The sequence below is a fragment of the Anomaloglossus baeobatrachus genome, chromosome 5 (genome assembly GCF_048569485.1).
Source record: "Anomaloglossus baeobatrachus isolate aAnoBae1 chromosome 5, aAnoBae1.hap1, whole genome shotgun sequence".
In the NCBI taxonomy this organism is placed as follows: Eukaryota; Metazoa; Chordata; class Amphibia; order Anura; family Aromobatidae; genus Anomaloglossus; species Anomaloglossus baeobatrachus.
Window position 1 is genome coordinate 252,092,902 of NC_134357.1, and position 14,796 is coordinate 252,107,697.

Here is a 14,796-nt window from a genome sequence, read left to right on the forward strand (position 1 = left end):
TTATTCTGCCTTATAAACAACCATTCCTGTTCCCATTAACCCCATCACTCCTTCCCTTCCCTCTAGTCATGTCGCCCCTCCACCCTATGGGTTCCATGACTTTCTTATTTACTGACTAATATTGTAAGACTATGGTGTCTATTGTTTCCTGACATGAGAATCTTACATTGCTGCAATGTGATTATTAAATCATTGAACAGTTTAGATGAAAATGTCCTCTGGAAAGCTGGTGACGTCAGTGACTGTTTTTTTCGATCTGGGAATATTGCCAGTTGCAGAAGATATAAATGTCTCTGACATTTATTTGTAATAAACATGAGGCTGCGGATGATGTAGCTTTACTTAATTCTTCCACTGTGATGAAGAAGTGAACAGTGCAGTAGACACAAGGCAGAAGGCTTCAGACGTGGTAAGTCTACACCCAGACAGCAGATATCTTGCTATTTGTCAATTGCATCCACTATAACAATGCAACCAATGTGAATAGTAGTTGTGGAATAATATATTAACCTGGTTTGCTTCTTTTAATTCATTTCTGCTTGCAAATATTCTAAAAATATGGATTTGTTTTAGTCCGGTTAAGCATCATACCTGTTTAAACCTGTAGCTTCCTGCTGTCTGTTATCACATTTTTAGTTGTATAAGATAGAACAATATTATTACTTTAATTTAGCCAAAGCAAAGACGTGTGATCTCACAATATCCATGGCCATACGTGGGCTGGAGTGAGCTTTGGTGTCTTTTGCAGGTTTCGTTTGTTTGTTATACTTGTAGCTTAGAAGGAACCTTTCATGTGGCTGATGCTGCCCTAATGGCTCTAGGTGATGGCTAGGTCTTAAGCTATGGGAGAGAACTGTCAATCACCTCTCGTAGAGCTGGGAAGGGCTAGCCTCATCTATGCTATGGTCCCCAGCCTGACGATGTGTGCTGCAGAGAAATATATACCTGGCTTTAATTCTGCAGCCTGGCTCTAATACTTATTCCCTGTGGTTTGGGCAGCATGACAGGTTCACTTTAAGGTATTCATGTTATAAGTTTCATACAATCAGACTAGTCTTCTTGGTGTTGGATTGTACCCAATAAAAATGTTACAAGGCCTGACAGAAAGTGTACATCTCTGTTGTATCATGGATCCTCTATTGCTGCATGAGATATAGTACATCTCTTAGGATTGGATCATAGCATTTTTATATCCAGCACTTTACATACATGCCTGGACCCTGTATATCCTTTCATAGATGATCAACTTTTTTAAAGGGCAGTGGTGATGTGTGACCACTTAGTATAGAGTTATGTAGGTTGTACACTCCTTTATCTATAATTGGGATACAGGGTTCCTTGTTGTTTGAGTAATGTAGTTACTCATTTGTCATGACTCGGACTAAGAAAGGCCCGGTGTGAAGCCAAACACACAACTTAACAGGAGTAACACCGCAACAAACAAAGGGTACACAGGAACACTTTAAAAACAATGAACCCTAGCTCTAGTGAGGGAAGATGGACACCACCTCCACTTACTTGTTGCTGTACCTTGAACTCCTAGTCAGTCCTTATACAGGTTCCCCACCTGTCTCCAAGCAGGAACCTGAAGCCTTGAATGACCCTACAATAGTTCTGGCTAGTGAGTGGGCAGGTAAGGGATCATAGCCTATCGCTGTACTAAAACAACACGCCAGGGAAGGAAGACAGACAGGGGGGAAATACAATAATGAACTGCTGCAGTCAGCACCAAGACTGCAGCCACCACAGCAACTTCAACAGATGGTTACATGGTTACAACAGCTCCTTCCACCTCTTCGACCAGCATCCAAATAGCAAAGAATAACTGGCCCCCACTACTGTTAGCAGAGGAGATATAAAGGGACTGGGATGTGGTCCAAATTAGAAACACCTGACCAGGATTCAGGAGCTGCTGGAAAACAAATTGACATTAACCCTACAACTGCCAAAGGAAAGCAAATCCATTTAATATTGAGAGTCTAGCATGAAAATGATTCTCAAGTCCTGAATCTGTCACTAGTCTCATAATGTAGAGAGAAAGAAGTGAGACCATTGAGGGATGGCAAAATGAAGTATTTGTGACTTTGTGATTACAAGTTCACAATTGATGCACATGAGGCAACAGGTTGACTTGAGTGGTGGCAACTAGGTGGCACGTGTAATATTAGGTTGACACAATACTATGTCAAGACTACACACAGCAGCTACTTCACCAGTCTGCCACAGTCTCTGAGTTAATATTTTAGCAACACACCTCACACTCTCGTTATTCATAGGGCTGATATTTAAGGGGCCAACAGCTCTCATCTTCAAAAAGGACCTGAACCAGGGTCATAAAAAGCAAATGCACAGAGAGTAAGTCACTGGCTCCTTATACTGCTATACTTATGTGACGCCCTGGACTAGTCAGGTCGTCCCAGGTAGTCACACACAACACCACACCCCCCTCCCGATTAGGTGACAGCAGCCAACCAAGAAACCCTTGTCACCACCCTCCAGGTTTGATGTCCACACCAGGGGGCGGAGCCAGGTGGTTGGCTCTGCCCACCGAGGAGTTCACAGGCCTGGAGGTGGGAAAACACGGAGTCTAGTTCAAGTTCTAGGGAGTAGTAGTCTGGAGGAAGTAGAGAGCAGTCAAGTTCACGGGCAGTCCTGTGTCCAGGCCTGCCAAGAGACTACCAGGTGGCTGGGTCAGAGCCCAGTCACCTTTGGCAAGGAGGCAGACAGTGGTGGCCGCCTGCAGGAGCTGGGATTACAGCCGGTGGAACCGTAGGGACCGGGGTCGGGCGGTGGCCCGCCGGTACCGAACCGGGGAACCGATTGGAAACCGGAGCACCAGGAGGGGTACTCAGACCCAGACGAAGCCCCGAACCGACAGGGCCGAGTCAAATCAACTGATTGCGGACTGGACTTTAGGACCTAATCCCACACAAGACCCGTTAGAAGACAACAGCCCAACCATACAGGGTAAAGCCACCGCCAAGGCATAGAGACCCAAAGGGCCAGCGTCTGCGGGCAAACGGGCTCCTAAGGCATATGCAAGTCGGGGAGCGGACTACCGGTGTCTAGGCATAGGAGTCAAACATTTACACACAGAGGTGCAGGTGAAAGGCGGAAACCATCAAAAACCGAAAATTCCTTTTACCTTAAAATCATAATATTTATTGGACATATATGCCACAAACAGAGTACATACATACATAGAAAAATAAAATTATATTAAATTCTTATTTTGAAAGAAAGGCGAGAAAAAATCCTTTTCCTCTCTCACCCTTCCTTACATACGGAGGTCGGCGTTCTAATTGGTCATAACGTCCCCGTTCCATGGTTCTCGCCTTTCTTTCAAAATAAGAATTTAATATAATTTTATTTTTCTATGTATGTATGTACTCTGTTTGTGGCATATATGTCCAATAAATATTATGATTTTAAGGTAAAAGGAATTTTCGGTTTTTGATGATTATACTCTACCTTTGTATCTATATTCGGTTTTTTGAAAAGCGGAAACCACCAAACTATTCTGGGAGAAGCTGCAGCCGGCTGCGGGCCCCGTTCATCACTCCATTTGGTTTACCAGCGACTTCGGTGTCTTATTTCATAGTGAGTACACCAGTGCCTTCGGGCCACGCACTGAGCCGCACCGCAACACTTCACCCTGCACCCCGGCCCTCGCCAACCAGGCCCCGGGACCAACACCCCCTACCCACGGAGGGGTCAACACCTAGCTGCGCCATTACACCGCTAACGGGGGCCCCCCATACCTTCACCGCAGCGGTGGTGTCTACAATCACCACAACCCGTGGGTGGCGTCACGAATAGAGATGAGCGAACCGGTCGCGGTTCGGCTCGAGTTCGGTTCGCCGAACGGACGTCTCGTTTGAGTTCGGTTCGGCGAACCGAACTCGAACCGCATAGGACACAATGGCAGGCAATCACAAACACATAAAAACACCTAGAAAACACCCTCAAAGGTGTCCAAAAGGTGACAAACAACTCACAACACAACACAAACACATGGGAAAGTGACAAGGACATATACTCATGCAAAAACAAAAGAGCAGGACAAGGAAAAAGAGGAGGAGACACAGATATATGCATGGCACGCCCCTCTAAAATCATGTCAAACACCGCAAGGTGACTACAAGCGGAGTCTCCCTTTTTTCCAAAAATTGGGCCACACACACACCCACCCCTTCAGTGGCAGCACTTGTGCCCCAGTTGTACACTTCACAGCTAGATTTGCATCAAGCACATTCAAAAATACGCCATACTTAACCTTCCCCAGGATGACACCGGGGTAGGTAGCAAAGTCTTTCCTGATCCCAGCTCTGTGCATCTTGGATCATTTTTAAAAACAATGTAAGCAAGGGTTACTCCAAGCGGAGTCTCCCTTTTTTCCAAAAATTGGGCCAAACACACACCCACCCCTTCAGTGGCAGCAGTTGTGCCCCAGTTGTACACTTCACAGCTAGATTTGCATCAAGCACATTCAAAAATACGCCATACTTAACCGTCCCCAGGATGACACCGGGGTAGGTAGCAAAGTCTTTCCTGATCCCAGCTCTGTGCATCTTGGATCATTTTTAAAAACACAGTAAGCAAGGGTTACTCCAAGCGGAGTCTCCCTATTTTCCAAAAACTGGGCCACACACACCCACCCCTTCAGTGGCAGCACTTGTGCCCCAGTTGTACACTTCACAGCTAGATTTGCATCAAGCACATTCAAAAATACACCATAATTAACCGTCCCCAGGATGACACCAGGGTAGGTAGCAAAGTCTTTCCTGATCCCAGCTCTGTGCATCTTGGATCATTTTTAAAAACAATGTAAGCAAGGGTTACTCCAAGCGGAGTCTCCCTTTTTTCCAAAAATTGGGCCAAACACACACCCACCCTTTCAGTGGCAGCAGTTGTGCCCCAGTTGTACACTTCACAGCTAGATTTGCATCAAGCACATTCAAAAATACGCCATACTTAACCGTCCCCAGGATGACACCGGGGTAGGTAGCAAAGTCTTTCCTGATCCCAGCGCTCTGCATCTTGGATCATTTTTAAAAACACAGCAAGGGTTACTCCAAGAAGAGTCTCCCTTTTTTCCAAAAATTGGGCCACACACACACCCACCCATTCAGTGGCAGCACGTGTGCCCTAGTTGTACACTTCACAGCTAGATTTGCATCAAGCACATTCAAAATACACAAGCATTTACTCTCCCCAGGATGACACAGGGGTAGTAAAATCCTTGTGGATCCATGACTTGTTCATTTTGATGAACGTTAGTCTGTCCACATTGTCACTGGACAGACGCGTGCGCTTATCTGTCAGCACACACCCAGCAGCACTGAAGACACGTTCAGAGACAACGCTGGCAGCTGGACACGACAAAATCTCCAAGGCGTAACTGGAGAGCTCTGGCCATTTTTCAAGATTTGAAGCCCAAAATGAGCAAGGCTCCATTTGCAAAGTAATGGCATCGATGTTCATTTGGAGATACTCCTGTATCATCCTCTCCAGCCGTTGACTATGTGTCAGACTTGTTGTCTCTGCTGGCCTTGCAAAGGAGGGTCTAAAAAAATTATGAAAAGATTCAATAAAATTGCTGTTACCAGCACCAGATACGGTGCTACTCGTACGGGTAGACTGTTGAAGATGACGAGACCGTCCCATGTTTGTCAATTTACAACTGGGAGATTCACTCCCTGCACCTGCACGGTCGTTTGGTGGAAAAGCCGAGCTAAGATCGAGTAACAGCTTCTGCTGATACTCCTGCATACGTGCGTCCCTTTCTATGGCTGGAATTATGTCACAAAATTTGGACTTGTACCGGGGATCTAATAGTGTGGCAAGCCAGTAGTCATCATCACTTCTAATTTTGACAATACGAGGGTCATGTTGGAGGTAGCGCAGCAAGAAAGCGCTCATGTGTCTTGCGCAGCCATGCGGACCAAGTCCACGCTGTGTTTGTGGCATAGAGGTGCTAACCGTTCTTTCTTCCTCTGACATCTCCCCCCAACCTCTTTCAACTGAAATTTGACCAAGGTCTCCCTCATCCGCTGAGTCTTCCATGTCCATGGACAGTTCGTCCTCCATTTCTTCATGTTCTCCTGCACCTTCCTCAACATTTCGCCTGCTACCATGCGTCCTTGTTGATCCCTGCCCCCATGGTCCCATGCCTGCCGCGTTGGTGATGATGAATGTCTGGACCTTGGTGATGTTGTTGTGTTTTGCGCATATGAATCCTCCTGTAGCTCCTCCCCTTCCTGTTGTCCCACCCCCTGACTCCGAATAGTGTTTAGCGTGTGCTCCAGCATGTAAATGACTGGAATTGTCATGCTGATAATGGCATTGTCAGTGCTAAACATATTCGTCGCCATGTCGAAACTGTGCAGAAGAGTGCATAGGTCCTTAATCTGAGACCACTCCATCAGGGTGATCTTCCCCACCTCTGCATCTCGTTGGCCGAGGCTATACATCATGACGTATTGCACCAAGGCTCGGCGGTGCTGCCACAGTCGCTGTAACAAGTGGAGAGCCGAATTCCAGCGTGTCGCCACATCGCATTTCAGGCGATGAACCGGCAGGCCGAAAGACTTCTGGAGCGATGCAAGTCGCTCAGCAGCGGTGGTTGAACGGCGGAAGTGAGCAGACAGTTTTCGTGCCCTGTTCAGAAGGCCATCTAGGCGGGGATAGTGTGTTAAAAATTGCTGGACAACAAGGTTCAACACGTGAGCCATACAAGGCACGTGTGTCACCTTGCCCAGGCAAAGGGCCGCACCCAGGTTTGCAGCATTGTCGCACATGGCCTTACCAGGCTGCAGGTTGAGGGGAGACAACTATTTATTAAACTCGGACTGCAGAGCTGCCCACAACTCATCCGCTGTGTGACTCCTATTTCCAAGACATGTCAAGCTAAAGACCGCCTGATGCCGTTGCGCTCTGCTGCCAGCATAGTAATGAGGGGTGCGTGATTCCTTCTGCACAGTGAGAACGCTGGTGGCCTGACCAGGCAGGCTTGGGGCGGAGGTGGAGGACCCAGATGAGGTGGAGGAGGCAGAAGCAGTGGCGGAACTTGGACAGACAGAGGATTGACACACAAGTCGTGGGGACGGCAAGACTTGTGCAGCAGACCCTTCACCATCTATCACCATAGTTACCCAGTGCCCAGTCAGCGACATGTAACGTCCCTGTCCATGCTTACTGGTCCAAGTATCGGTGGTGAAATGCACCCATTCACACACAGAGTTTCTCAAGGAAGCGGTGATGTTGTGTGTGACATGCTGGTGTAGCGCGGGCACACCTTTCTTAGAGAAGTAGTGGCGACTGGGCATCTGGTACTGGGGCACAGCGACAGACATAAGGTCTCTAAAATCCTGTGTGTCCACCAGGCGGAAAGGCAGCATTTCGGTAGCCAAGAGCTTACAGAGGGATAAAGTCAACCTCTTAGCTTTGTCATGGGTCGCAGGAAATGGCCTTTTATTTGTCCACATCTGAGGGACAGAGATCTGGCTGCTGTGTGTAGACGGTGTTGACTAGGGTGTTCCTGGAAAAATGCAGGTTTGTGAGGAAAGTGCAGGCGTAGACATGATGTTGCCTTCATCGAACGTTGGTGCTATCGATGTCTGAGAGAGCTGTACACACGCACTTGTTTCCCCTTCCAAACCAACTGACGACCTACCAAGCAAACTGCCTGTTGCGGTTACAGTGGTGGAAGTTGTGCGTGGAAAACCAGGTGTGACAGCTGTCCCCACAGTCCTAGAAGATGAAGAGCGCGCGGATGCACTGGAAGGGGCAGGCGGTGGATGGTTCGCTCCGCTAGGCCGCATTGCAGCACGGTGAGCTTCCCACTGGGACATATGATATTTATTCATGTGACGATTCATGGAAGAAGTTGTGAAACTGCTGAGGTTTTGCCCTCTACTAACAGAATCACGACAAATTTTACAGATCACATAATTTGGGCGATATTTTGCTATGTCAAAAAAGGACCAGGCTAGGCAAGGCTTAGAGGGCATGCGACCTGCTGATCCACCCCGACTAGTGCTCAGAGGCACAGTGGTGGCTGAGGATGCAGTTGTAGACGTGCTACCAGTACTCCGACTCTGTCCAGGAAGGCGCAAGGTAACTTCGTCGTCAGTTGCATCCTCCTCCATCGTCTCTGTTGACCTCCTCGAGGGCCTGACTGTGGGTTGACAGTACGTGGGATCTAGAACTTCCTCATCAATTGTTGTGTTTGCACTTCCCTCACCCTCAGACCAAGCCTCTTCTTGCCCTGACCGAATATTTAAGTTGTCATCCCAATCTGGTATCTGCGTCTCATCTTCATCAGTATGTTCCTCATTTTCTATTACAACAGGTGTTTCAGTTTGTGAATAAGGGTCAACATTATGCTCAGAAACTTGGTCATCACGGCCTGAATCTGAGTCACAAAGGTTCGGTGCATCACTGCAGACCATTTCCTGGTCTGTACTCACTGTAGCTTGGGAGCAGACCTCTGATTCCCAGGCTATAGTGTGACTGAACAGCTCTGCAGACTCAGCCACGGTAAGTAGTAGACATCTTACTTTTGCTGGAAGATGGTCTATCTTCAGCAGATGTTAATGGAGCTTTGCCACCTTCCCCACGGACAAACCCTTTTTTCCTTTTCCAACACGCCTCTTCCCCTTTCCACCAGCATCTGTCATTTTGCCACTCATTTTGATTGCGACAAGATTGTGCACTTAAAATGTGGTAGTAAAAATTGAGAGGTGGTGTAGATTGCAGCGGTGGTCTATCTTTATTAACAGCAGAATAAACAACAATAACTATCCTTGACAATGCAACTACGGCCCTTAAACTGGCAGCATAGTTTGCTAGTATAATGGCTTAGTAACAATGAGTTTGAGTGTGCAATGCAGAAGTGCTGCACATAGGTTTGCACCAGTGGGACACTAATGGAAGTCTAACAGCCACTTTTAGGATGCCACTAAGTTTACTCAGTGTTTGCTAGTATAATGACTTAGTAACAATGAGTTTGAGTGTGCAATGCAGAAGTGCTGCACATAGGTTTGCACCAGTGGGACACTAATGTAAGTCCAACAGCCACTCTTAGGATGCCACTAAGTTTACTCAGTGTTTGCTAGTATAATGGATTAGTAACAATGAGTTTGAGTGTGCAAAGGGCAGGAGGGTACAGTGGCAGGGTTGTGGGTCTGGGTAGAGGAAAGGAAGCCTCCCTTTCTATCCCTCCTAATGGGGAAATGCAGCGAGGAAATCCCTGACCTTAGGTACACAGACGCTGTCACCTTGTGTAGCTGTTAAAATCTGTTTTCACGGACCTGACTGTCACCTATGGCTCTGACCCTGCCGGTATTAGCCCTTACAAGGACTAATAGAAACTTCTATCCCTATTCTGTATAGCGCTGTGTATAGATCGTACACAGCAGTATCGGAGACAGGAGCTATGCCAGCGGTGACTGACACCCAGATGCAGAAAAGATAATGGCGTCTGGACGGGCAGATACTCGTTTTTATAATGCAGTGACTTGTGACATGGACATCCTATCACACATGCCGTTGCTTCTCTGGCTAAAAGTCCACTTAGCTGTGTGTGTGTGTCTGGGATTGGCTGACATGCTGGCCCGCCCCACTACATGCGCGCGCTTAGGGAAGGAAGACAAGGAAAAAAAAAAAAAATGGCGATCGCCATTATTCCAGCAGCAGTGATCTGAATGCGATGTTCCCGCACACTATACGCTGAAATTTCATAATAGTGTGAGTCACAGAGTGACTTACACTATTACAGCGGAAAGCCAGCTAGTAATTAGCTTGTCTTTTTGCTGCTAGAACCGTTCTCGAACGTATCTAGAACTATCGAGCTTTAGCAAAAAGCTCGAGTTCTAGTTCGATCTAGAACAGCCTCCAAAATCACTCGAGCCGCGAACTGGAGAACCTCGAACCGCGAACCACGCTCAACTCTAGTCACGAACTTACATCACAAATCAAACCACCGCGGCCCCGGCCGTGGAACTCCTCACCCAAGTCCCCGCGTGTAGCGCCAACTCCCTTGCAGAGCAACGTGACCCCCGGGTCCGTGAGAGGCTCGAGCCACCACCCGCAGTACGAGCACGGATCCGAGCGGCTCAGCGGTCGCAGCCGAGCGGTACACTTACACAAGCCACCAGCCTATCCGACTTTGGCATGTCCAAAACAGGTGTCAAATGACATCATATAATTGAACTGCCCTGCCCACCTGTGCCGGCTGTGGAGCTAGAAGTGAACGCTGCTCATTGTGGGAGCAGGGACAGGTTAGAGTCATATTTTTTTTAATGTCCATTTAAAGAGAGAAGGGGTACATCATACATCATTACATAATGTCTATGTGAAAAGCGCTGGGGTACATTATTTATTACATAATGTCTATGGGAAGAGCAATGGGGTATATTATTACAATAATGGCGTCATAATGGGGAACATTATTAGGGGCCCTTTGAACACTACGACATCGCAGGTGCGATGTCGGTGGGGTCAAATCGAAAGTGACGCACTTCCGGCGTCGCTCTCGACATCGTAGTGGGTAAATCGTTTTAACTATGATTACCGAGCGCAAAAGCGTTGGTATCGTATGATCGGTGTAGTGTCGGTCATTTTCATTATTTTGGCTGCTGCGACGGTACAATGTTGTTCCTCGTTCCTGCGGCAGCACACATCGCTGTGTGAGAAGCCGCAGGAGCGAGGCACATCTCCTACCTGCGTCCCGTCTGCAATGCGGAAGGAAAGAGGTGGGCGGGATATTTACGTCCTGCTCATCTCCGCCCCTCCGCTTCTATTGGCCGCCTGCTGTGTGACGTCGCTGTGACGCCGCACGACCTGCCCCCTTAGGAAGAAGGCGGGTCGCCGGCCAGAGCGACGTCGCAGGGCAGGTAAGTGCATGTGAAGCTGCCATAGCGATAATATTCGCTACGGCAGCTATCACAAAATACCGCAGCAGCGACGGGGGTTAGGACTATCGCGCTTGGCATCGCAGCATCGGCTTGCGATGTCGTAATGTACAAAGGGCCCCTTAGTGTATAGGACCAATTGGTGGACATAGTATTGTATGTTTCAGGAGTAGAAAAAAAGCGGCAGCTCACTCGGAGGATGGCAATAAATTCTTTATTCTGATATCGCAGACATGAAAGCAGGAATAGTGGGGAGAGGAGGGGGTGCGGGGACGGGAGACGGACGACAGCCGTTTCCCGCTGTGGGTAGCGCTTTGACAAGTCCAAGTGGGTCCGTGAAAAAAACGATCAGTTTTTTCACGTACGTGTTAAAGGGGTGGTTTGCTCCACGTGTGCCGTGTTTGTGACACATTCCTGTTCACCGTGTGTTATACGTAATAACACACGGAGAACGGAAAGCCCCGCCTTACCTGATTCTTCCAGAGCTGTCTGTGGTGCTAAATGACAGTCTCCGGCACAGGCCACGCCCCGCTGATGCTGCTTCCGGCCCCCAGTGAAGAAGATGCGTTGTTCAAATTCACTGGGGGACGGATGTAGGTGACAGCCGCGGCAGAGACTGCAGGGCTGGTGGAGGTGAGTATGTGTTTTTTTTATTTGTTAAATGACACGTGTGTTTCTCCGGTGCGTCTCATGTGGACCCGCATCCACACTACTTCGTGTGCTCCACACGGAAGCATGGGCCACTGGCAGAACACGTGCGTGCACATATACCCATAGATTTTAATGGGTATACGTGTGCCCGTGTCTCTGGTACATACGGGCACAAACCTAGCACATACCGGAGACACGGACATGTGAATGGGCCTTAAGGAAGCAGAGCAATCGCCAGGAATGAAAAGCATATGTGTGGCGCCCCTAAGGCTTCCGTCGCCACAGAGACATTCACACTACACCCATTGTTAGGCATATTTTGGACCAGGGATAGTGGCAGCTACCCCCCCATGCTGCATGCTGGGGAGCCGTAAGACCCATCCCTTCTCCCATAGGGTGGGGCCTAGCAACTGGGTAGGTGGGAGGAGCCAACAGCAAAGTAGAGCAGAGACAGGAAGGTCAAGGTAGTTAGTTAGATAGTCTGAGAGAGGAGAGGCGTGAGGAGTGAAAACAGAGAGAGAGAGAGGTTGATACCTCAGAACTGCAACAGAAAGTGAAGCTTCCTGGTGGAGACCCTGGGGCCCAGCTAGGCCCAGGTGACACCACAGCAGTGAACTACAGAAAGGATTCCAGGGCCACTGAAAGGCTTTCAAGCTTGTGGCCTGTTCCACTAAGTCATCGGGTGGAGGGATCAGGCTGCATACAGGGAACGGTCCCTAGAAACTGGAAGTCGTTTTCCAAAAGTGAACACTGAGGCCCAGGGTGGTTGCAAGCGCCCAGGGCCACATCCCACTGTAGAACCCCTGGGAAGAGGGCAAAGTACCATCCAGGCAAGCCTTCTTGTCCAGAACCTATAGTGGAGGCCAAGACAGGTTTATCCAGAGAAGTCAAGGCTTTGAAGACAGCCGAGGGAAGAGACACAACAGAAGGGTGCACCGGCATTTACTCCCTGATCTACCCGGGATCGGCGGAGGCCCCTGACAGGGGATTCCAGCACACCAGTGGGCGACCAGGTTGCGACAGCCATGAACCAGTGAGTAAAACCTTGAAACTGCACCCCCTGATGTTGCCTCCATTATTTCGCCTACACTGCACCATCTACAACACCACCATAGACTTTAATAAGCACCAACGGTTGCCCCGGGCTACCGCTCCACCTGTGGGGAGCAGAACTATCCTAGCTGCTAGTCCATCAGCCCCGGAGGTCACATCCAGCAGCAGCGGCTCCATAGACGCAATCCACAGGTGGCGTCACGAATATTCTACAAACTTTATTATTAGTTACCACCCCCACAACGGCCAAATTAGTTGACCCTGTCAGGGTCACGGAGTCGGGCCCCGTCACCACTGACTAGTCCGGCCTGACACCGGGTGTCCCAAAGCCCTGGGGTGGGCGAGTCAACCTTGGCGTCACGAACAGGATTTCGTGCCCGGTCCCACCGGGTACTGTGCGCCTTGAAGAACTGCGTGAAAAGACTGTGTGTTACTGTGTGAAAACTGCCGCCATTGAGACTGCTGAGCGCGGGAAGAAGCGGGGCGTGCCTGAAAAAAGAGCATGAAAAAGAAGCCCCGCCCCCTTGGTCTTACAGAAGAGCACGAAGCAAAGCCCGCTATGCAGAGCGGAGGAAAAAGAAATGGCGAACAGAGAAACTGAACGGCTGGCAAAGGGATCCTAAATGCCAGACCAGAAGAACGCAAGAATGTACTGGATCGTAGGCAGAGTGATGCCGGCCGTGGGCTGGGTACCAGTCTGGCGCCAGGAGCTGGTGCAGCCCCCGGCCCCACCTTCAGCAGGGGAAAGGGTGCAGCTGAGTGGCGTGGTCGAGCACTCAAGCAGTTCAGCAGCGAGCAATCCCCAGGCGAGCAGCATGGCAGAGAAGCCACAGCAAAGCACCCCAGGGACCAAGGAAATGGACCCAGAACTGACCTTCCCCTGGAAATTGGTGCTCCTCACCCGGAGGTTGAGCTCCCTGCAAGAGGAGGTGGAGCGGCAGATGGAAGACAAAGGAAGGAGGGCAGGTGCCAAGGAGGACCGAGCGGCACCCGAGGTCGTGGGCCACCGAGAGCAGGCCGCAGTACTAAACCCGGGTAAGCCGCATGTTGCCCCTACCTGCCCAAGCCCCTGGTACTGTGAAGTGCCATCGCCAAGCCCCCCTGCAGGCCTGCAGGAGGCCCCCGCCGACAGCTCCGAGGCCGGAGAGAGCGCAGTAGATCCCGGCAGCGAGGAGGATTCCCCGAGCAGCACGGGCCCCGAGCACCTAGTGGGCCCCCTGCCGAGCCCACCCACCGACTTACCTGGTACGTCCTCGCCAGGGGTGAAGTGGGACGCCACACCCGTCAGAGATGGGAGACTGCCACTGCCAATCCTCCCCACCGCGACTTCGCTAGCCGCCCACCTGGCCTGCACGCAGCAACTGGAGCAGTTCCTGTGGGAGCGGGAACTCCGGGAGGAGAAGCGGAGGACAGTGGAGGCATCCAACCTGGCTTCCAAAGCACGTATCCGGCAGGCCCGCAAAGGATCCCAGGGCCCAGTAAGAAGGGGCCAAGTAATTGACTTCCGACTGGTGGAGGGCTGGGGCTTCATCAGGGAGCCCGGCCTGGGCAAGGACGTATGTGTCTCCTGCCGGGACATCGAAGAGCACCTAACCAGAGGCCACCCAGGGCGTGACATCCAGCCCGGCGACCTGGTTGAATATAAACGGCTGATGGGAAACCGGGGCTGGTACGCTCTAGGTGTGCAGGTACTGAGAAAAGAGGCAGCCGTGGAGGAGCCAGAATGGCGCCGTACAGCAAGAAGCCCCACTTCAGCAAGCGGTCCCGCACAAGCCCAGGCCGCAGCACCCTGCAGCAGGCTTGCCACTAATACACAGGAGACGCAGACCAGGATCTCCATGGTCTACATGCTGCCCAGGACCCTGCCGCATCGGGACCCCAGCAACTAAAAAGAAGAAGATACAGAACTGTATATAGCCCCTGTCTGTCCCTCGTCATTCATTGAAGACTTTCTTCTGCATTGCCCCACCCCATTGTTCTTTTTGAAGATGACACCCTTCCTTGAATCTTTGCCCTTATATTCTTTTCGAAGATGTCACCCCTTTGTTGATGTGTTACCGGGCCACTAGACTGGAACGTGGTCCACTGTTATATATGTGTATTAATGTTTCATGCTTAACCAGGCCACTGGACTTGGTGGCTGGTTCTTGTTTACCCCCCTAAGTTAAAATTGAAA

General features: G+C 50.1%; 1 protein-coding gene across 2 annotated transcripts in view; it reads left to right on the forward strand.

Annotated features, from left to right (window-relative positions):
* The first annotated feature begins 224 nt into the window (after positions 1-224).
* LOC142309914 (uncharacterized) overlaps positions 225-14,796 on the forward strand; it is a 110,145-nt gene continuing 95,573 nt past the window's right edge. For both annotated transcript variants that reach the window (XM_075347380.1, XM_075347381.1), the window contains exon 1: positions 225-409. The gene's annotated coding sequence lies outside the window, so the exon portion shown is untranslated. The remainder of the gene's footprint in view (positions 410-14,796) is intronic.